The sequence below is a fragment of the Ips typographus genome, linkage group LG2 (assembly GCF_016097725.1).
Source record: "Ips typographus isolate SLU linkage group LG2, UJ_Ityp_2.0, whole genome shotgun sequence".
Taxonomy (NCBI): Eukaryota; Metazoa; Arthropoda; class Insecta; order Coleoptera; family Curculionidae; genus Ips; species Ips typographus.
In genome coordinates this window covers 18,762,674-18,786,350 of record NC_138423.1, presented here as the reverse complement: position 1 = coordinate 18,786,350, position 23,677 = coordinate 18,762,674, and the positions used below count along the sequence as shown (strand labels likewise).

General features: G+C 30.7%; 1 protein-coding gene across 1 annotated transcript in view; it reads left to right on the top strand.

Moving 5' to 3' along the window:
- Positions 1 to 264: 264 nt before the first annotated feature.
- LOC145724708 (adipokinetic hormone/corazonin-related peptide receptor variant I-like) overlaps positions 265 to 23,677 on the top strand; it is a 72,897-nt gene continuing 49,484 nt past the window's right edge. The window contains exon 1 of the mRNA XM_081973106.1: positions 265 to 470. The gene's annotated coding sequence lies outside the window, so the exon portion shown is untranslated. The remainder of the gene's footprint in view (positions 471 to 23,677) is intronic.

Genomic DNA, 23,677 nt, shown 5'->3' with positions numbered 1-23,677 from the left:
GTATAGTATATCAACTGACAATTTTTAAATCTGTTTGTATAATAATAAAATCTCAATTTTAAATGCACGAAAAAAGTAATTTTCACGTATCCTTCCTACACATCCAAAGTGAATTGCAGTTTCGCTAATAAAATGCATACCTGGAAAATTGCATGGTTATATTTTGATTAGGATCAGCATGCAACATGCCAGAACGTTGGTGGATATTAATAACATTATTTGCAGTAGGGGTCATGCATGCAACGACACGCGTATATTTATTGCACTATTGCAGCAATTTACTTTTGGGTCAATTTTGCAAATTCCAAGAAAATCGGCAACGCCGGGTAGGTACAGCTTTTCCCGCAGGTTTCATTCACATTTTCGGTTAGTTGAATTTTCCGGCCGTTCGCGAAGGGATCGAGGAAACTCAGTGACAATATCCAGTTTTTGCGCACCGGACAGTTGGAAACTTTCTTAAAGTTTTTTTGGTAAGCGATGTTTAGCCAATTTTTGCTTATTTATGTTTTAGTACATTTAGAAAAATTTTTGATATTGTTTTTTCAACAACTTTAACGCGCATAAGAATTGAAAACTTTTCAATTTTGATTACTACTGAAGTGCTTTTAAAAAATGATTGAGAAACTTTCTACAGTGGAAGGGTGTCAAATTAAATTTAGAGTTTTAAAGTTTGACCGTTCAAATTATTCAGACAGTCTAGCCAAACTTTGTTGAAATGGTTGTTCCAGATGCATGGCAGACTGAGATTAAAGAGCCCGTTAAAGTGAGATTTAATCAAATCCCTTCTTAGAGAATAATGGACTGTGCGATAACCAATTCCATTGTGCTAGGAAATATTTATTCAAATTTTTATCTTAAGAATGCCTAAATAGTTAGTGACTTTTTAACAAAGTTTTGCGCTATTAAAAGTTGAAATAATAAGGGCAAAGGTTAAGAATTAAATTATTCAATTAAAAAAAAATAAAGATACAAGAAATTTTTGTATTTGTTACTGTTAAAAACTCTAATTTTTTATATTATTTAAAGGTTATAATGATTGTTTTCACGTGTGATTAATAATAGTGGAAATTAAAAAAGTTTTTATTATTTTAACACACCAAAGCCTCAATCATCAGAATGTTGCTATAAAGATTCAAAATAATTTTCAGTTCAGTTTCAATTTTGAATAACTTTATTTCTGCGGTTTTATCGAAAAATTAAAATATTCAGCCTGCACAAATAGAAATATCTTTTAGTTTTGGTATTGCACGTGTGATTCTGTTAGAGGGTGTTACTGAATTCGTATTACAAATGGATAGGAGATGCAGAAAATAAGCTGAAAATGTTCTGCAGTGGTAAAGTTGTTCGTATAAACTATAAAGTATGTAATATTATTTGAATATCTAAAAATGGCTGATATACTTTTTCTACTTCTACAGGGATGTTCATTCCTTAACAGTTTAGAGAACGGATAAGTAGGTAATTGCCAACGGTTGAACGAATACAGAATCCTAGACAATCTTCAGCGTGCGTAAAGAATTAGACCAATCACAGACAATCTTCAGCGTGCGTAAAGAAATAGAACAATCACAGACAATCTTCAGCGTGCGTAAATTCGGCGTCGTGCTCAAATTTTCTTGCTCGTGCGATAGGGACATCATTTTCACCCTTGTTGTACAATATACAAAACATCTAGACTTGTACTTTAATAACCCATTTCCCGGACTTGTAACGTAAATTACTATTACCAAATCTAAAACTGATAAATTAATGAAAATGCCCACACTGTAGGATATAAATCCAACAGGACGGGCAATAGTCAATAGTTTTCATTTTAGTTTTATGCTAGTATTATTTTTTCTACAAGCTACAATGATAACTTTCCCGCACTAGTGCGTAAAAAAATCATTTTCCCGCACTAGGATGGGAAAATTAAATTATGTTAATTGATGTATCATATTCTAAATTATTATTCCACATAAAGACTGTTCATTTATTATTAATATTAGTAACAAGTAGATTAGAGGAAATTCATTACATATCTCCATTTATGGTAATCAATCTCCGTCCGTATCACGTGCGGAAAGTGCCTTCCCCGCACTTGACTGATGCCCAAAATCGCTACGTTCGGTTGGGCAACTTCAGTCAGCGTGCGGGAAAGTATCACTTTCCGCCCTTGTCAGAAAAATAACTATTATAGTTCTTTGACTAAACTGTAAAAACAGGAATATCTATTGGTTCTGATTTTGTTGCTTAACTCTTAATTTTCTGCCTTTCTGTTTTATATTGAATTAAGTAATACTTTGTAAAACAGGTTTGTAAGAAAATTGCAATTAGCGGAAATATAATATAAATCAATAATAATTCTGTTAGTATCTAAAAAAAATCTTGTTACATCAGAATGTCGTTGACCCAAGTAGGTGATAACATTTAAAAAAGAAAGAACAAAACGAACATCTGAACAACTCTTACCCATTTCTTTGCCTTATTACATACCGAAAATGTATTTTATTACAATTTTAATGGTTTGGCTGGCACAGCTCAGAGGAACACCTCATCTCTTATCACCATAACACGTTCAAATTTAAGCACTTTATTTATCGCTTCCTCAGGGCTAAAAAATATGAAGAAGTATTACCAGCAATTTAGAATTACAAGCACATACAACGGACATATAAATCAAATTGAGAGTACAAGGTGTGTAATTGTTATTACTAAGTTATACGTTATTTTGGCACTCAACTAAAGTATGATAAGAAGGAAAAAGACATTAACAGTTAAAAAATGTGTTTATATTATTTTTCTAATTTTGGCATATAAAGTGACACTTTTCAAAACTGATTAGAGTGACAAAACGTTTTACTTTATGTAACTAGTTACATAAAGTATCACTTTATGTAACTAGTTATGAAAAGTTCATTTCATCACTCCCTGTTTTTATGCATTTCCGTAGAAACATATGGGCGACATCCATGTCGTTGTCACTATTTATACAAGGTGCTATGAAAGTGAATATTTGTGTTAAATCACTTTAAAAGATGGTTTTCACAGCTTTTTGGTCAAAATTAGAAAAAATTATGTATGCAACACGTTTCGAAAATGTCTTATTGTGTAACTCATTCAAATTGTAGGACCTCGCTGCGCTCGCCCTACAAACATTCATTCGTTACACAAAATCGATCTTTTCGTAACTGGTTACATAAATAGCTATTATCAAATAGTTAGTTTTTCTATTTTATTGTTGTATACAGGGTGGTCCAGTTTTAAATGTCAATAATTCACCAATCCATAGCCAATTAAAAAATAAGTTGACAGTCATTATGTCATTTTCCTGAAAAGTGCTTCCTAAGGAAAATACAGTCCTTCAAATTTCTGTTTAAAATATCGTTTTTTTTTTGTCATAACGGTCGGACCGTTGGAGCAATATTGATCAAATTTGGAACAAGCACTTTATTACACGTTATTACGGTCAAAGACCCAAAACTAACCCAACCCAACTTAAAAATTGTCTTGGAAACGGAAAATTCACTTAAGAAGTTTAAAAAATATTATTGTAGCCAGTTTTCATAGTTTCCAGACAAACTGAAAGACTTTAGTTTTGAAAATTGACTTTTCATGCAAATCGAGAGACTTTAATCTTTAATACTGAAAATTGACTTGTAGACATAAAAACTAAGTACTTTTTCAAGAATTTGCTACTACAAATTCATCCATTTAAACCTTAAAAATTGACTTGAACCCCAAAATGTGACTGAACTAATGAAAAGTGACATCAGAAGCTTAAAATTTGCATTTGAAGTAAGTTTTCATAATTTGAAGACAAATTTCAATATTTTAGTCTTGAAAATAGTCTTAGATGCAGGACATTGACATTAGATTCATGAAAATTGTCTTGAAAACGAACTTTTCGTGCTTTTTACTTTGCTTTTCATTTTCTTCGAATTCTGGACTATTTTTAGTGCTTCAAAACTGCTTGGAAAATCGAGTTTCAAGACTATCTTCACCAAGTTGTTGACATAGCAAACTTAAAAAACAATTTTTACATTCTTCATAGACTTAAAATAGCATTCCAAGCTTTGTCACTATTAAATCGACTTCTAGACACCTCAGTGCTAAAAATTCGGATATTTCTTAATAAACTAGACTGTTTTTAGTGTTTTAAGGCTGTTTTCAGTCCCTCAAATCGAGTTTCAAGACTATCAAAGTTTTTTACTTATCAGGCCTAAAAGCCAGTGTGTCCACTGACCAAAGTCTTGAAAAGGTTATTTCAAGCTTCTTCACTATTAAATTGACTTCTACACTCATAGGTGTAATAAATTGTAGCATCTCTAAGAAATTCAGACTGTTTTTAGTGCTTTTTAAAACTGAAAAATCGAGTTTAAGACTATTTCTAAAAGTCAAGTTTCCTCAGTAATAAAAGTAAACAATTTTGGTACCAAATGCTACAATAATAGTCTTGAGAACTAATTTTTAGAAATAAAATAGTCCGAAAATTTAATTTACTTCTAGACTTGTTGTCCAGTCCAGAAAATTCAGTTGTACACCAATTAAAGTCTTGAAAATATACTTTTGGACTCTCTTTAGTCCTAGTAAAGTCAGTTCTAGCATTAAAAAGCAACTTTTATATTATTTTTAGTAGCAAAAAATGAGTTTCATGCATAATACAATCTTTGTCTTGATTTCCGGACTTTTTTTAGTTCTTGAATGCCAGTTTCAGACATTCAACCAGGATGGCAGTCTGAGAAAGCGAATCATAAGACCATTCCTAATAGTAAAAAAGTTTTTAGACTATTCAGTACAAATTTGGACTTTCACAAGTCCTGAATGTTCAAGTTCAAGTTTTAAACTATAAAACGATTTTTTAAATTGAAATTTAGAGGACTGTATCTTCCTTAGGAAACGTTTTTCAGAAAAATGACATAATGCAAGTCAACTTATTTTTTGATTGGCTATCAAATGGTGAATTATTGACACTTAAAACTGGACCACCCTGTATAGAAAATTCGTCCTGTACCCCTACTAATTAAATAATATGACTAACATGGTTTTGGGGTCAAAATTATTTGAAAAAGTAGTTACAACTTATTGAACCGATTAATGTTTTGATATGAATAACTTATTCTGAAAATTGTAAAATTGATGGAATGTTTATAATATGAAGTGAGTTTTTTTATCATGTTGATTACAACCTTGTTGAAAATTTTTCTACGTCATTTTTATCTTACAAACTGTCTAATTAACCATTATACTATGAAAGTCAGTAAGCAAATAAATTACAAGCTATACTGTACTTTATAAGCAGTAGAGTTAGCTTTTTGAAAAATTGAAAAACAAGTTAGCACACTTAGATTATCAAATTTAGACGAATACACAGGAAATAGCTTTCGACCCTCTTTTGCGATTCTGCTGCAGATTAATCAATCTCTTAAGAGACATGGTAATTGGCAATTAAATGCGGTGGTAGAGGGTAACGTGGAAACTCAATTTGCCAGTATGTTCCATAATAGTTAGTAGGTGAAACTAGTTATAGAAAAAATATGATTAAAACAGAGATGATAAGATAAACTAAAATATTTAACAACTTCACAAACAAGTGAGTCCAAACTTTCATAATTTGTATGCCAATTAAGAGCACAGACGCTAAAATAAATATTGATATTAGAGATATTAAATGATACATAATGATTGGAGTTGCCCCTATAGACATCGTTTATATGAGAGAGGAGCTGTGTTGAGCAATTACCCCAAAAACATATCCCATAGTTAATGGGCTTCAATCAAACCAAATTTAGCACTTTTTGCATTGGAGACATTTTTAGCTGATTGCTTATAACTCTTATTGCGTGACCGCTAAAAGCATGCGTAGGCTTTACTACAGTAAGCTTTTCTAATTTGAAGCTTACAACTTTTGTTATTAATTGTTATCAAATATTATTATTCTATAAAACATTATTTCACTTAATGTCTTCTTTTTGTGAATCCAACATTATTATATCAACGTCACTAAACAATACAACGTTTTGTAGGCTTTATGTAGATTTCAAACTTGAAATCGAGTTTCAGTACGGAAACCATGCACTTTGTAGACTACTAATAAAATAAATCTTGAAAGTAATGCAAAGATATTTTAGTGTCTACACTTGCTCTACATACCGAATGTCTTAATATGAGCTACATCGATAGAAAAGTGTTCTAGTATATCAAGGGGTCATCATGTTATATATCCGGTATACTTTGTTGTCCAATCCACTTTTTCCGGGTTCCTAAAACATTTAGCAACCTCTATTTTGCTGCAAAACTCGCTTCAAAATGTTTTCTATTCTTGTCTCTCCGACTTCTGGTAAAAGTGGTGACCAAACTAAAATCTCTGTAGTAAGTTATTTTCAAGCTATTTTTGACACTATAAGTGATTTATGGGTGTTTGACTTAAGAAAACATGACAAATCTTAGTTCTTAAAGAGCCTTCTTAACGGCGAACGTTTACATTGCTAAACTTGAACAAGCCATATATTCCAATTCCAAAATCCATCATTGAAGGATACTTATCACTGTGGAGCAGAACTGCAGAATTCTAAAGTGATAATTTTTAATGTGAATACTTTAAGCACTTCCACAATAAAATTTCCATTATGGCACATTCCTTTAAAGAATTTCCATGATGGCAAATGCAATTATTTGCATTGGGAAGTTCAACTTCCAATGCGTCCAATTACGACCATATTGCGGAAAGAGATTACCCTTTCTGTCAGCGATAAAACCCCTAAAAGCGTTCAGATTTGAGATAAAATTTGCAGAAGATTATTTTACGTACGGATAATTTCTATTATACGGGCTTGTATTGTCTGTCTGTCTGTGAATATAAGCAAATTATTAAGCTGCATGAAGTTTCATTGAAGTTTCTTGTAAATAGTAAAGATAATGTTAATAAAATTTTAATTTTGTACAATTAAATTTGTTTATATTTACTTCTACAAAAACCAAATAACAATTCAAATAACAAATGACAAATGACAATTCTTTCTAACATTCTAATATTTTAAAATTATTATTATTAACAGGATTAACTGCTCGTCTTCCGATTTCAGTTTCACTTTAGGTCACACATTTTTCCTATTTTTTCCTCTCTATATAAAAAAAGATCAGTTTACTGGATGCAGGTGTGGATTTTTCAGCGCATGTTTCTATGTAATCACTACTTTTTTGCAATAAAAGAGTATGTGGAGAGTTGATTAAAAATTATTAGAAAAGTGGTTGTGTGCATGCTGGGTCAACGATAACACGATCCCTAGTTAAACATATTTTTAATTTAAAAATAGCTTCTAGGTATTGTTTATTTTTGTTGTCCTGCAATTAATTTTTATCGTGCCAAGATATTATAATACAAGACAATTTTTTATAATATTTATTTTTATGTTGCATTTTATGTAATCCAATTTAAAAAAAAAAAGTTTTATGTTTTTAAATAGATACAGAAAACAATCAGTGCCTTACATTAAATTGAAATAAATGGAAATATGTAATCAGAACCAATAACTTAATAAATTATGCATCTTTGTCCATACTCTTCTTTCTATAGCTAGTTTTAATTTTCTCAATACTTGATCTGTATATTGAACAAACCAAATAGTTTTTGGTCTCGAAAACATGTATCAATATTTGGTCACGTGTCCAGAATTTTTCATTTTCATAGAAAAATTTAATTAACGTTTACGTTACAAAATTATCTTTTTTTGTGTCGAGTAGCACATTAAGTGACGTCTTTCTTATTGAAAACGACTTTCTCGTTTCACTTACAAATTTTTTCGACAATTCAATTAAGTTCGCTTTAAAGAACGTTTTTGTGATTTAGTAATTAATTGGACCTTGCCTTAATTCTTTTCTTAATAAAAAATAATTTTTACCAAAAAATTTAAATGCATGCAAGTGTAAGAAAAGGATACACTATGATGTAAATGAAACTTATATTTACAATTTTCTAGAATAAGGTCATAAGTTTTTGTATATTGGCCTATAATACATTTGGTTTGACTTTTTGTTACAGTTTTCCATTCCTTGTATTAGCAATTTTATAATATTTGTTCAATACTTTGCAACTATTGAAAATAGTGTAAGAAGGTAACATTTTGTGGGTGTTGTCAAATGCCTCTCGGAATTTGTCAATTACATTACCGGAATATTGCTTATCATTTCCACTTATTATACTGTTACCTATACTTATAGTAATAAGTATAGTACAGTAGTACTTAGCTGGGTTAGTGCGTATATTTGCTAAAAAAACTTGGAAGACATTATTTCTTCTTCTTTTAGCAGTCGAATTGCAGTCACGTTGCGATAACTCTCTAATTTAAAAAGTTTTTCTACAACCAACCAACCTAATTTGAGAAATAAAAATATCACTTTCACTATCTAGGGAGTAAAAGTGCCACCTGGGCCTAGATTCTTGAATCACAGAAGACAGAAACCTGTCATTGCTAACCAGTTCTGCCAGATTCTATCAACACTTCTATCGGCAATTCTACTCCCTGCGTTCAAAAATTAGGGCCCAAAGAGAGTGAAAGTATTTTTCTCCCATGAGAGGAAAAGTGCCACCAGTAAAAGTCACACTTTCTAATGACAGTTTGTCACTTTCTTGACATAACGTAATAAACTTGTGTGCTGATTTTTTCAAGTTTTTTCACAAAAATTAAATGCGCAACTCTGGTGTAAACTGCTTTTGCACCCTTGAACTTTAAAACCTTTGCTTCGGGTCTCAAATTGTTTGCGGAAGTAAAACTTGCACTTTCCTCCCTAGTTGTGCAAATAACTATTACTCTGCTACATGTAAAAACCATAACATAACCTCAAAATAAACTTTGAAACAATGACGTAACAAAATACTAATATAGTAAATCATGAAAGAAGTAGCAATTTTAAAAGCGTTTCAATTTAATTTCGGAAATTATTTTGCACATTTAAGCTTGAAATGTAGTTATTAAAATTCCCCAAAACTCTAAAATGATGTCTGTTCGGATTACGTAATAAACCCCTTGTTAATCCTACTTGAGGTCCGAGGGGTTCTACAATTTTGATGAGATAATTTATATAAGGCTATAAATTATACCGCAGTTGACTATAGTAAAACAATAATTATTATCTTACTGAGTTATTACAAAAAAACACAATCTTCCACTCTTATTAGCTATTAGCTAAATTAAAGTTGAAATAGTTTGGTTTTTCTGGTATTTAAAATAAAATTAACCTTAACTGTCAAAACGGTTCTTGGGAAGGTTGTGTTTTCTCTATTTTTAACCTAATCAGCTCTGGCGATTTAAAAGTTTACGATAAATCTCAAAGAGTATTGCACTGTTATTTTAGATTTCCTATTTTCTTAATTGATTTGAATGATTGTTATTTTAATTGACAAGTTGATAACAGTCATGGAAAGCAAAAATATAGTCGATTTATATTTTAGTGTAATTTCAAAAACTCGTAAAAAACATAGAAGAACTCGCGTGGATTGTGGATTATCTATATTGCCTTCGGTCTATTGAACATTAACAAATTTGCTCTATAATGTGATACTTCCACTATATTAACCCTTATTGAACAATATGATATTACACAACATTCAAAGGTTTTGGAGTAAAATACGATTATACATTTTCCAGGACTGTTGGCTCGATCTTTATTGGCCGATATTATTTGCTCGATATAGCAAACCTTATTGGAATTTAATATTGTGTTTAATACAACTGTTAGATAGTGACATAATACAGAAAAATATTGCACCTTTTTAAATACTGGGGTGACATTATCAGCTCTTATAAAAACACATTAAAAAACCGTTAGAAATTAAATATTCTCGTATTAGTTAAACCCTTGACTGTTTCGGGTCATTAAAAATAAGTACCCAAAGCTGAATTTAATAACCATTATAGTACTTTGAACCCAAATTAACTAAGTAACAAAAATTTAATGGAAATTACTTTAGAAATTTGAAATTAACTTATTTGACTTATGAACTCCAACACCAAAAGATCAGAACAACAATTTAGAGGACAAATAATTGGATAAAATGTACAGAATAATTCCCAGACTACTTGGTATACCTTATCTTGGTCGATTGACTTTCGAAACATCCTCGGGAAGTTCTGAATAACATCCAAGGAGAATCGATTGGAAAACATTCTGGAAATTACTGCAACATACAAAAACACAGAAAAAATATTTAATTCTATTGTTTTCTAGGATTTTTATGTTCCAGTGTTTCGTTACTTAAAAAACAGATTTAAGAGACAATCATTTTCACGAATTATCATCAAATACATTTAACGAATTTAATTTTCGTACAAATAAAGTGTTTACTTCAAAACTAGTTAAATTCTTAATATTTGTCTTACCTTTCAGTATCGAAACTACCGGCAAAACAGTAAATTCTATCATGTCGAACTTTAACTATTCTTTTATTAAAGCAGAACGCCAACCTTACAATCCTGGAAATTCCTGAAATAAAGTCTTAAAATTAAATCACAGAGCACTTCAGTATTCTATAGAAGACGCTGAAGGCAAAATATTAACGAAGATTATTAAAATCCACGAGTTCCGAGATCTAATCTGAAAGAAGATAAGTTTACCAATAATTAATTTACCATTACCCGTTATTAAATTCGATATGTTAAATTAACTAAAAGTTTTAATATATTATAGTAGCTTAAAATTTTCACAAATACACAACATAACAATAAGGCGAAAAACGCACAACTTTTTAACAACAAATTTATGGCAAAGAAACTTCTCAATCTTATCTTATCTCTTATTCAATCTTTATCTCAATCTCTAAAGGTGCTTCTTAACAGACGAGCCACTGTAAAGTCTTTGAAATCAACAATTCGGAAATAAGTAATTAATTTACGTGAAACGGCAGTTTCACCGAAACAATACAAAATCAAATTTCTTGCTTGGTAAAGACTTATACTGCTGCACCAATACCAAAGTTTGATTGTTCCCGTATTGTTTTCGTAGCATCGATCGACTTCAATAACCTATATAAAGGCTTAACGACAAGATAATAACTCTTAGGCGTTACGGGAAATTAATAAATAGGATTAGTTTGCTGAAACTTCAATCTTGAACAAACAGGCTTGATTAACAATTAGTATTTTATGAGATTGGAGGCAGAAAAAAGTTTTAAGACAAGTTATTTATGTAATTTAAATATTTAACTCAGTTCAGATAAAAGTTTTTTTTGTAGTGCCAGTTTGCCTACAATGCCGTTATTCTGGGTCGTCTGTCGTGAAGAATTTTCTAATTTGGGGTTTATAAAATTCCAACTGTCAGATTTGCTTGCGATATCAGAAAATGGGGTAAACCAGAAAATAAAATATTAACATTCTTGATATCTAGACGACTTCAGTCTACACGGTAAATTTATTGAAAAAGTTTATATTTAGAGCAAGTTTATTAAACAAAGTTTTTTATCAATTTTTTTTGGCGTTTTTTTAAACCTTTTATTTTCAAAAATAAAAGAAGTAGGTAGCGGCAAAAAAGAAGCAGCTTTTTGTGTTGTTCAATTCCACAAAGACAATTGATCTTTTTGTTCTTAAAATGGATGTAAACTAATTTATTTTTTATTAATCTTATTGACTATTGTCTGGTCCAAATATTTACGTTTCTAACGGTAATAACTGCAGTATCATCGGCAAATGTTAATGTCAAGATTGTCAAGTACTGTCAAAATGCAATTCGTTGTTTCGGTTGTTGTGGGATATCTCCAGAACTATTTGGATATGTAAACTTTTTTATTGCTCGTAAAAAATCTTTTATAATTTCCAAAACTTCCATGCTTTCAGTCGAATTTCGTACTTGTACTATAGCTGAACCTCAGCAAAGAACCTTATACCTACTGAGCGAGTTATTGCACTAATCTTTTGGCAATATTTCTCAAAAAATTAATTTAAATTTGCATGCACACAAAAGCTAAACTGTCGGAAATGGTCATAAAACAAGTTTGTTGAAATGTGAAAACAAACTTCTCTTTGACAAACTTTCGGCTTTCAGATGTAACGTTTATCTAAATGCATCTTATTTATTATTCAGGCCATTCGTTCTCGTCTCTATGTATTTTGAGCGCATTTAATGTTTGGCTATTGCTAAAAAGTAATTTACTATGTTAATGTAATAACTGAGATGTTTAGTTGATTATTTATTTTATTTTGTGGTTTATGTTGCAAATGAATGGCTTCTGTAAAATAGTCTTACATTTGCATAGAAAGCTAGAAAGTAGGTTAGAGCACACTGCAGGTTACACTGGGCAGCGTTTGAAAAATGAATTGTACGCTCTTAGAAAGTATTTAATATTGTTGTTGTTTAAACCAGTGTTATTTAATTTTGATTGGTTTGTTAAAACAATTATACATAATAACCAAGTAAAAATTGTACCAAGTATCCTGGTTTACAATTGTTAAGTTTAATCCCTTTCTTATATTCTGAAGAAAGTTGATTGAAGTGATTAGTACGCCATCTGGTATTGCAAAAAAATTTCCTGCCTCTTCGTCCAGTGTTTTGTGATGTGGTTGAGTTGAACATCTTGGTTTTATCTAGCCACTCTTAATTGAATTTTCTACATCAAAATATTAAATTAGATATAACTCTATATGAAATATTTGAACCTTGCTATTGCCTATCTTACCTTCTTTCTGTATAAGCAAAATTTACTCAACATTATACCATTTCTTGGGCACTGTTTCCTAGTACCATCTCATGGTACTCTCTAAGAGAGGAAACCTATCGCTTAGCTTCAACATCTCTTGTCCATTGCATGCTCTCTTTTCAGCACAACTTTTCTTTTAACTCAGGGTGTAAAACGGTTGTAGCCAGTTCAAGATGCTTCTCCAAGACCTTTCCATGAGGTGTTGTAATTTGTCGATGGACACAACTAGGTGGCTCCTAAAGAAACAAAACTAATAATTAACAATATCACGTTAAGTGATTGTTTATTAGGTGTCTTTTGCGATAGTTAAACAATAGGAGTGTAGGTAAACCATTTGTCTTTTTACTAAATAGAAGCGATGCATTTGCAATGTCAAGTTTCCAGCTTAAAGAATTTATTCTATTATGTTGTTACTGTTAATAGAAAAAACTTAAAGTTGAGATGATTATAAATAGGTTTCCAGTCTATATGTAATATATGTGGTCAAAAAACTAAATAAAATTAGAAATATTCGTATCTAATACAAATAATAGGCCTTTTATTGTTATTTCTTCTAGCTCTTCAACTGATTCGAATGATAATGTTATTTTTAAACCTAAGTAATCCACTGATTAGTGACTTTTTTGTGACAAATTTCCACTATTAAATATGGCTTAATATAAAAAAGCTTTCAAGTTTTCAAGACTTTCCTAAATATGTCGAATCCGATAACAATCCCATTTATCAAGATATAATATTTGTAGTTAGGCTATTAGGAGCAAGGGGTCGAAATTTGGAACCAAAATTGGATAAACTCCATCTTAGTTTCAAGGCTATTATTTTGGAAACCTAATGAGAATTCTATGGCACGCCAGAATCTTATTCCTTTTAGCTTCGATATTCGGATTTCGTGTTAGGTTTAGGGAGTAAACACTACTGATGAAAACAATTCCTGTTTAAATCAATCGTCGACATCTCGTAAACGGTAGTGCTTGAATGTTGTTGCTAGTTTGAAAGATGTTTACGTAACTTTTGTGCTATTAATAAAATTCTCCGAATGTATGTACAATTATTTAGATGTGAAGACTTTGCTAAAAGCTACATCACTCATAATATTAGACATTTTATATTTCTATTAACACATTTATAATGACCGTTAAATTTGAATCTTTTATTTAGAGTTATAAAGCCTATTTCTATCTCCATATAGTGAAACCGAAATCGTTTCGAATATCCTCGAATCTGTTGGTACAAGATAAATCGCTTTCCAGAAGTTTCGTGTGTGAAAAAAATCTCTTTATAGGCAAACAAAAATTCCATGTCACTTTGTTCGATGGCGCAAAGTCGCTTGTCCTGAAAGTTTGTCATTTCATCGATGAAAAGAAGCGTAAAAGAGGAAATTGAGGTGAAATAGATGGTTTGATTAAAAAGAAAAATCTGAAGTATTTTTTAGTGCACAATGTCCTTGTTAGACCTAATTTTTATTACGTTGTCTGGAGCATACAGTTTGGTCCAAATTGGTGGCTTTGGTTATTATAGAAGTTACAGGAAGTAATTGGAAAATAATTATAAAAGCTCGTTTCAGGCACCAAGATGTTGTTTTGTGCAGATTAGTTAGTAAATATGTTTGGTTTTGATCTTAGGTCTCTATTTATCATGTAATCTTTCGTTCTTGTTCTGCATTAATAGGTCTGTTCGCAGAGACAATCCCTGACTGGTTTTCAACTCAGAAACAGTAAATGTCAAGTTTCATTGGTTGAATGCTCACGTGACTATGACGTTTTCTGACTTGTGGCCAATGGATGTATCTATTTCTCTGATTACTAGTTGGAGATTCTCTCTGCGAACAGACTTATTACTGTGAAAATACGTAAACAGCAATTCTGCAAAACGTCACCAACGATCAATTTGTGTCAAACAAACTAATCTCTTTCTCGGTATCCCTAAAATTATCGTCGGAACAATCTAAATTGGTACCTCAGCTTGACATTTTATTCTGCTAACTTAACCTAAGTTTATTTACCCTTTTGTACGTTTTGGAATAAGTTGAAGACATATATTTTTACATCTCTGATATCTTAAGATCGTTGTGTTTTGACGTTGTCTCTAATTGCCAGTGTTTGCTCTGATGCATTCAGATACACTACTTGCATGAAAATTAAATTTGTTTCACGGTTGGTATTATGGTTGAAATTTGCAATATTAAATACTTCAATCCATAATAATGATATTCCTAAAAAGTTGTAACAGTTGCGGCTCATCGACAGCCTTATCGTTTGGTTCTTGCTCCATAATTTGAGTGATGAGGTGAATGAACAGAAGACTGAGTTAATACCGATGTGCAAATTGCCTCTATCATTGAAAAAATACCTCATTTGCATGTCAAACCTGTTCGAAATGCAAATCGACCAAATGAAAGTATACTTTCATACATGTGAAAGATCCCAGCTGCTCAAAAATAAAGTTTCAGACGTCTGCAAACAAACTGCTTGCCACCTCAATCGAGACAGTGGATTTTTTTAAAAGCTCGTCATTTCGAAGCAAAATAACGCATTTTTATGCTTGATTTACAGGGTGTGATTATTTTAGATTTACTTATTGCTGTTATTCAAAACTTTGACTTAATAACAAAATAGGTAGTATATTAAGTAAGAATCAAAAACTATTACTTTTCTTAATACTAGATCTACTAAATAATGGTTGCAAGGCCTATATAGCAATTTTGAATGCAAGAAAGCTTTTATATTGTTCTGTACCTCCAAATTAAAAAATATTTAAGACCAACGTTTTATTTGAAAAGAAACGCAATAAAGAAAATTACGAAACTACATAGCTTAAGATTTTTTTCCGTTCGCCCATATTGCTAAACTCACATATTACGTTGTAGTTGTCTGGAAAATTTGCTCCCTTCGGTAGCTATAAATATAATTAGTATTGTCCTATAAACACCATTTAATAGTTGTGTAGTTAGAAATTGATCAATTAATGTGAATTTATAAGCAGAATTTGGTTCCTTGCTGGATTACAGGTTTGCCGCATGACACATTTATACTTATTAAGCTTGACTTTTGCTTCTAAGCGACAGTTTTGTTGGATTTTTTGATACTTTACTGGCAATAGTTAAAAAAGTTCGAATGCTAGAACTAATTATTGGAAATCAGTTTTTCCCCTTTTGTTTTTATAATTTAAATTTGTTCTAAGACCAAATTGCTTTTAATACGGATCGGTCAGGTTCTTTTAAAATTTCTATGCAAATAGCCAGTTCAATCATCTCAAACTATTCTTCCACTCTTCTTTGCTGACGTTGAAAAAATTTAATTCTTCTCCAAAATATGTTGACCGTTCAGCCAGCTCAATAGTTTCAAAATTATCTTTTTCTCCTCTTTTCTGATGCAGATAGACTGCTTCACCAAATAAAAGATGTTTGCTTTTGACACTGATCAGTCAGTTTCAACGTTTTGGGTGCGTATTCTTGAAACGAGGGAAGTGAGTTATCAATAGAAAGGTCTGGAGAATCTGACAGAAACCCGCCATTGTCAGTTTCTACTGTCACATTCTATCAACACTTCTCTTGAGAATTCCGTTCCCTGATTTCAAGAATTAAGGCCCAGGGCAGTTAGCCAGCTTAATGTATGATATGATTTAAAACTCACATGCCTAATTAAAGACTTCTGTGACATTCTTGTATTCCTATACCACATACTAGATGTAATTTCTAAATTTCACACTAATGTTCTCGATATTTTTTCAAAATCGGGGAACTCAAGAAAAATTGTGTTCAAGCTTTCTTGCTGCTGTCGGAAGCTAACCCATCAGTCTTAAATAATCTTAAATGGAAAACAGTATCCGGTAATACCTTATTTTAATGATCTGAATCCCTTAACGTTGTTGTTTTTCCTTTAGTTGATCGATTCGTTGTCAAGATAACTAGGAAAGTTTTTCTGCTTTTCTATTACTAAACATTTAGGTAGTTTTTGTACAAACAAATTCTGTCATGGAAGGTTTACACTTTGAAGAAAACGAAATAGGGTTTTATCTATATTTTTCTGTGGTTTCAACCACATTCTTGATTCTTGATGTGGTCAGATCTTAATTCACGCTATACAGAGCAAACATTTCATTGAAATATCTAAATAAGTAAAAAATGTTAGTATTTGAAATAGTCCTGACTAATTTTTTAATGAGACAAACACACATACAATTTCAAACAGATATTTGAAAGTTTTTTGTTTCAGAGTAAAGTCAATTAGGAAAAATACATGCAAGTAGAAATCGGGATAAAATCCAGACTTAACTTTAACAGAAATGTGATGGTATACAATAACGAACATCTATTGATATACATATAAGAAAATGCCAATTTGAATGTATAACGAGCTCTTTGAACTAGCTTTTTACAAAAATTAATACCCACTAGATTCTTTCAAAGTAGATGAACTGGGTTTTACATCTACAATCAAGATTTAATAACAATAACTTTCCCGTAGACGTCTGGTAAATGCCCGATTTGGAAAAGAAAGAGACTCTCGAAAAATACTGTTTTTTCGAAACAAGACGAGGAACTCCTCCGTTCTTTCACCACATTTATGTGCTTATTTCCGGCAAAAAACAAGTGTCATCACATTTATTATGCCGGAGATGTTTGCCAAATATGTTCTCGTATAATCTAACGCTCCAGTTTTATTCCGAGGATAAAAGGAACGAAGACTTTTTCAGTAACTTCCTTTCTACTTGAGCCCTTTCATTTACAATGCAGAATTATGTTCTTTTATAGGTGACAAAAACCAAATTAGCACCATGCATCTTTTTTGGTCGACAGCCTATTTTCAAGTTAATCTGCTGGAAATTTGTAAGTAACGAGAGTACTAGGTCAAAAAAAGTGTCAATATGGTTTAAAACCGCAAGTACAATTTATAGGGCGTACGACGTAAAAAACGAAATTTGAGGTGGAAAACCTGTAATAAGGTTACGTTTCTTGAGAGTAATAAATTGTATTGATCCAGTTTTTGACCAGCTGCAAAAGACAGTTTGATTAAAATTAAAAAATCGGTTTGTTTTCCTAAAACTTTACGGTAGCAGTTCTTTCCGTTGTGGTTTTGTTCTAGGCAAATTGTTTTTTTACTTAAAGTATGTTTCTGTTTGTGAACTTTTAGCTAGATTAACAGCGTTTACGTAAATACGATGACAAAAAGATATTACTTTATCCCAGGTAAGTTGCTTTGACGTTTTTAATAAAATATAGTATTAAGATTTATAATCACAAATTCAGTTTCTGGATATTTTTCGTAGACATGTAATTTTGTTTAATTTTTAAATTGATTTAGCAATATTGATTGGATAATATTAGCTGTTGGTGGTGTACTTACCTAAGGGTTTTAGATAAATAAAATAACATTAAATTAACTTGTTTTAACATACCATATTAAGTTTGTATTAAATACATAAAGACATTTTCTTGTGGAAAAACTACCAGAATATATTTGTCTGCTTATATTTAGAATTACACCATCTGATCATATCGAAATACTATTCCTAATGCTTGTTGTATATTTATTTGCATTTTTATTATATAATCTATATCTACCAATGTTTAATATTTTATGTAGAATTTGAGTGATTTTTTAAATATTAGAGCCTTAAACACTTAAAAAATGATTTAAAAAAAGTACTATTATTTTTCAATGCCAAAACGAGACATCCATTTGGAGTCTGTATCGTTTATTGATTAATCTATTACGTGTTGATCCATGTAAAGATTAATGTACCGGTTTCGAAGTTAGAACGCTGAACTTAAACTACGACAGAAAAGTTTATTCCCCCAATATAAAAAAATTTAGACAAAAACATGATTCTGAAGGTTGGAGCGTTGTAAGAAGTTTTGCGGCTTGGTTTTCTCTCTATTCTGTATAAATAACAAAAAATATAGACTTTGATTTCCATTTCAGCTCTAACAAAAAAAAACGAATTAATCCTCCACTTATTTAAATATATTCACTTAAATTTGGTGTTTTGTTTCAGTTTCAGTATAATAATCCAATTATGTTTTGCTTCTGGCAGCAAATTTCTTGTATTTTACCTGGATTAGCACTCTCAACTTAAAGAGGCATTAGCGGCATACTAATTATTGCAAAATGCCCACAAAATCAAGAATGAGATTCTGCTTAAAATTCCAAGTGTATCGTACTAACCGATTTTGTGTATTCTGTGAAAGATGTTGACCTTGTTATGATGGGCCATTAGTGTAACATTTCTCTGATATGCTTCTGAACAAATGTTTTGAAATATCAAAACAAAACTGAAATTGTGGCATTCTTCCTTGCTTATCTCCCACAATCTATTAGGCCAATGTTGCTATGTTGCCAATTGTTGACATTAACATAATGTTCGTAGCTGGTTCTGTTCCTTATGGGTAATTTTTTCACTTATATCAATACATTAAGGGATTTTGTTTCCAGACCATTTTCAGAGTAGCAACCAAAATTAAGTTACTTACTAAAACAAATGTAAACATTTTGTTCAAACGTTCCGCTGTAAATGAATAAACGTATACCTAACAAAGAAGTGAACGGGACTAAAGTTTACATAAGCTTAAAGTATCCAGAATTTGGCAGTGTATGTGAGGAACGTTGTAAAATGTTCCAAAACAAAGTTTTTGTTAAAATGATTTAGTTGTAGAGAAATAGTACTCAAAAATAAACTACGTGAAAGTTGATTTGTGCAGATCGTTTTTGAGAGATTTGGACTTAGAAAATGCACTTAGCCCTACCAAACAAATAGTAATTCCAATTTATAATGCACCAATAGCCTTACTTTACTAAATTTTGTTCGAATTTTTACATATTTTAGTGCAGTATTTAAAAAACTATTGCCTGTATACAACATTACTAAAATAAACACCAATTACATTAATTAAACTGCTATATACAGTCTTTTCAAATAAAAAATAAATTTCCTCCAAAGGTAAAGTTTTCTTTAAAATATCCAAGCAAAGCAAAAATCGTAATTAACTTAAAGGAACATTTTTTGCTTCAAACTTTTGCATGAGGACGCTATAACTTCGTAACTAACACTTTTGTAACAATTTTCAATATTAGCAATGCAAAAAGAATTCCCTGGAAAAAAATCTCGTTTTTGAAGTAGTCGGTTTGCAAAAAGTTGATCTTGGCAAGTTCTGAGAATTAGATTTTTGGTAAGGTAAGCTAAAAGAAAAATGTATGCCGATCCGAAAAATTTAGAATTTTGTTAAAAAGATGTGCGTAATGATTTATTGAACCACAACCGCAAACTTGGATAAATGTAACCTTTGTTGTATTTCTGGCATACGTCCATGTAACGGACATAAACGATATGTTCCCTGTCTGCATACCTTCAATTAATTTCTGCTTGAAATTGATGGAATCATTTAGGTGGTAATTAAAACCGGGTTCATTACAAAGCTGGGGTTTGATTCTGACAGAAAAAAAATAGTCCTAAAATCTAATGTGTGGTTAGATCACATTGAACAGAACACATACACCTAAGTATATTTAGACTAAAAGTAATCTGGATACAATATAAACTGCTTATTACGTAATTTTTTTCATTTATACGATTTATTTGATTTTACAATGTTTGCCCTTAAAAACAAAACAGAAAACCGTTCAGCTGAACGGTAAGTCCTTCCTTTCTTCCTTGTTAGCCCTAGCTAACCAGAAACTAGACAGGAACTAGTCCTTCTCGCCTTCAAAACAGGTGCTGTAAATTATACAAGTCGTACAAAAATAAAACAAGTCCACATAATAACGGTTTTGAGAAAATAATCTTAGAACATCTAATAAGAATTAAGTCAGGTGTATTTTTCAATAATATATAAATCGGATAAAATAAACTCTCTGTGGCTTCAACGAGTCTTATACATTAAGACCACTGGTCTGATTCTATCATTGGGCTGAGTGTCTCATCTTCCAGTCCATTAAATGATTCAAGGTCCGTTTAATTCTATTAAAGAGCCAAAATAACATTCCAGGAAGGCTCAGAGGAATTGGATCACTTATAATCTAACGAAGTAGTATTTCTGCAAACGAGAAACTATTAAAACAGAAAGGCGTTATCTTTTCTGAGTGTGTTTGATATGGAATCTATGAAGTTTTTAAACGAAATGATTTTAATACATTCTGAACGCAGTATAGATCAATTTGAAGTTTTAAAGCAATTTTTCTAAGCATGATAATTTAGACTAGGAATTTTCGACAATAATTAATTTTCAGTTTAAATATTTAGAAAGCAACAAAAGAAGTTAACTAGATGAAAACACATTGTTTAATAAAATTATTCCGCATATTATTTCTAGGACCACAATTTCAAATTTTAATATTCTAAAACGTTACAGTTCAAAACAGGATACTGCGTAAAATTAGAAAACTCTGAAACTTCATCACTTTTTTATATTCAACTTGTTATACAGAAAATATTTTATTTTTAACGATAGTTTTGTGGCGTACATGTTAAACTACTTACAAAATTGCATGTTAGACGTTAGTTATAAAATGAAATAGACATTGATATTCCCATTAAATTAGACATGCAACTGAATAAAGGGAAGAAGTTTAAAAGAAAAGGGAAAGCAATAAATTTGCTTTGCACGGGTGTATATCTCTGATCCGAATCTTGTTTGGCAGATTCTTTCGAGAACAAAATCCGGCTTTACAGGCAAAAATGTTCAATTTTCCACAAAATCAGATTGGTAATAAACCAATTACCACACCATTTACGATAAACGGCTGTTTTCGCGTTTTCTTAAAAACTTCATGTTTATTTACTTTTACAGTTTTCCTTATATTGCAAACTATTTAGGCTTAATATTTGAACAGGGATGTAACAATTCTTTTTTTTACCTCATTAAGACTCTTATCTACATTAAACCTGGCACGACTATTGCGTTATTTTCATCAGAAACACTTTAAGAATAACACCAAACTTTTAAAGAAAACATAAAGCTTTCTCAATTCGTGTGGGTAAGTAAAAAAGGTAAAACATTGATTGATTATACTCAATCATATTCTGGACAGGTGTTTGTGCAAAGTTTTTTTAACAGATCGTGACCCAGTTAGGTTATACTTACTTAAACTTTACGTCTGTTGTAGGAGTATCGTACTAGTGTAATGATTCATGATAATTAAGTAAATAAAATTAGGAAGCTATTATTTAGTGAAAAAGTCCAAGGGATTTTTACTCTTAATATCCTAAAGGGTTAATAGTATCCTGAAGCATTTAGGATATCATATTATTCAACACTATCCTATATCACATATGTATAGACGTAACATTTCAAATTAGGCAATATTGGTCGATAACTCGATTCCAATTAGACTAACAGCCACTGAACGATATATCAAATACACACTATCAGATTTTACCCATTAGCGATGGCAAAGGAACAAATAATGACGGTTTTAATTGGGCTAGAGGTGCAAAAATTGGAATGAAATCAAATTCACACAATGTTTTAAATAATTGCGTGTCTAGTTTGTATGCACCCACGATTAAAGAAAAACCACACACAAAATTGTGTAACATAATCATTTGATTTTAAACTAACATTTTTCAAAATCTTGTTTTGTTGTTATCTCATTTGTAATAATTATTTTACCTATCCGAACTTTATTTGACAACATTTTTGAGATGTTTTCAAAACATATTTTTTATGTCTATTTTGCCTTTATGAATTTTCTTGAAAAAACGTAAAAAATATATTGTGGCATGACAGGTATAATAAATTTAAAATTTGAAAAAGAAATCATCTCAGATCATTTATTAGTTTACAATGCTTTCTTTTATTACTATGATTTTTAATTATCCAAGACTGTACAGGCAACATTAAAGTATTCTTAATTTTAACTTTTAATTGCACTTTTAGAGTTAAAATTTTACTTTCTGCGGTAAATTGCAATGGAAAATTTAAGAGAAATTAACTAGTTAAGCTGAAGAGAAATGAAGCCATAATAATAAATGAAACAGTTTGCGTTTAATTTCAGTTATATTTCATGCAGTTAGAAAGTTCTTAGAAAAGAATCTAGACGTTATTTATCTTCTTAACTACTGATGATTTCTAGGTTGTATTTTTTTTTGTTAAGTACTAATTTGACTGATGTATCAAACTTATTTGGAAAAAGGGTAACAATAATACTTATATTCAGAGAATGTCTTTCAAACTTCTAAGAAAAGGTGGTTTCTGGGTTTATAACCGAAAGGTACAAAATCAGAAAAAGTATAAAAAGTTAGGTAGCGTTTTGCCAGAATTTTTTTTTTGCGCTAAAAATTTATGACAAAATTGACAGTTTTGGTGATCAATTTGATAGTTGAATGATAAAATCAAAAATTTTGTCGCTAAACTACTCTAAAGGGAAATAAATCTCCGGCCTTTATTCTAGAAAGAAAGTCGTTAGTAGACGATCTTTCAAATCTATTTTTGTTAATTAAATTCGTTTAAAAAGACAAATTTTGCTGCAGCAGCAGTTCAGTTTCCTTCATTTACCAGTGAAAAGGTACAACATTTTTGTTTTATTAAAGGAATAATTCATCCAGTCCTGCTTAAAATTATGTTAGGTTAGGTTAGTTTAGAAAACTCTCTAAAATATCTTAAAATCTCAAGAAAACATTTTATATACGTATACTCAGATTATTAAATAAATTTGTTCAACGTGCTATAAAAGAATTACTTACATACGAGATTACTTATGTATGTATAATATTAATATGAACCGAAGTGGAAGAATATCAGAATCTACCTTTATAAGAATAAAAAATTGACTTTATTCAACAGATTAGTTATTAATTGTGATGAACTTCACACATTACCACTTTAAAGACCAATTATCTAAGCTTTCTTTGAACGGTTAAGAAAAACGAATTCTTAAATAAATATGGTAGAATGAGGTCATTTATCAATATAAAGCTCCAAGTGTAGCGGAGGCAATAAACCGTTTATTTCTCCCTTGCATTCTACGATAAAAGTCCGATCTTGTAGAAAGTCGCATGGGGAAAAAGATAATA